We start from the raw sequence: 1,060 nt of genomic DNA, 5'->3' as shown, positions 1-1,060 counted from the left end.
CCCTCTCTTCCTCTCTCTCTCTCTCTCTCTCTCTCTCTCTCTCTCTCTCTCTCTTTCCCTCCCTCCCCTCCTCCTTGTCTCCTGTTCTCGCACTTGTGTGCTCATGCTCTCAAAATAAACTTTTAAATAAATAAATAATAATTACATAGATAAATAACTAACTAAATAAATCTGGGTGAAAACTTTTTTTTTTTATTTTTCACCTTTTCATTAAGGCATAACTATACAGTCTTAATGTGAAAATTTTCAAGTTACTTTGGATTTTAGGATTAAAAAGGAAGAAGCTGGACACTTATTGACTGACCTCGTTTTGTGTGACTTCTACTAAGACTGTGTTTGCTAGAAAAAAATAGTGGTCAGATAAAACTAAAGAATTTTGAGTTTTCACCTTGTATCCTGGGGTATGTGGGGTACCCAGATATGTAATATGCACATTGATGATAAATAAACAATGTTTATCTCTGTTTATGTAAGAAGATCTTCTGAGTTATCTTCAGGCTTGCAGAATTGTTATTCATTGTAAACTTTTTTCTTTAAAAGACTGGATTAGTGTGTTTAGGTTTTATTTTAAGTTCCCCATAATCATTGGAGCATCCAAGCATTTAACTTGCAAATGCACCTCACAATAGAGATACCTGACACAGCATCACAAGGACTCAAGGACATGGCTCACACCAGCCCTGTCTGGGTAGGTTTTAAAAAAAAAAATACACAAAGAAGATGCATGTTAATATGGCTGAATATTCATTAGAACCCTGTGGCCTGGGGCTGGAAGCACAGTGAGGCTGTGTGTTTACCAGGCCACCCCAAAGGCAAGAGGGCATAAGGCACGTATAAACAGTGGCGCAGCACAAGCAGTGTTGTCTTTGAAAAGTTTTCATTTTCCCTTGAATCAGCTACAGTCTCTTACTTAAGGTCACTGCAGTTTGCAATCTTTGGCAGAAGGCTTCTTCCTTTTTTGGTAGTGGCAGTCTGACTTTTTTTTCCCTTTTGGAAGTGTTTTCCTCTCAAACTGCCATTATCTTCCAAACCTGTTTCATGTTATCATTGTCATCTGCTT

At 37.7% G+C, this 1,060-nt stretch overlaps 1 protein-coding gene across 3 annotated transcripts in view; it reads left to right on the top strand.

Moving 5' to 3' along the window:
• The window catches only part of BNC2 (basonuclin zinc finger protein 2), a 356,963-nt gene that overhangs the window by 268,616 nt on the left and 87,287 nt on the right, over nucleotides 1-1,060 (top strand). The window lies entirely within an intron of this gene.

The sequence above is a fragment of the Crocuta crocuta genome, unplaced genomic scaffold (genome assembly GCF_008692635.1).
Source record: "Crocuta crocuta isolate KB4526 unplaced genomic scaffold, BGI_CrCroc_1.0 scaffold687, whole genome shotgun sequence".
Lineage (NCBI taxonomy): Eukaryota > Metazoa > Chordata > Mammalia > Carnivora > Hyaenidae > Crocuta > Crocuta crocuta.
Note: the sequence above shows the minus strand (reverse complement) of the source record. Positions and strands in the feature narration are given on the sequence as shown.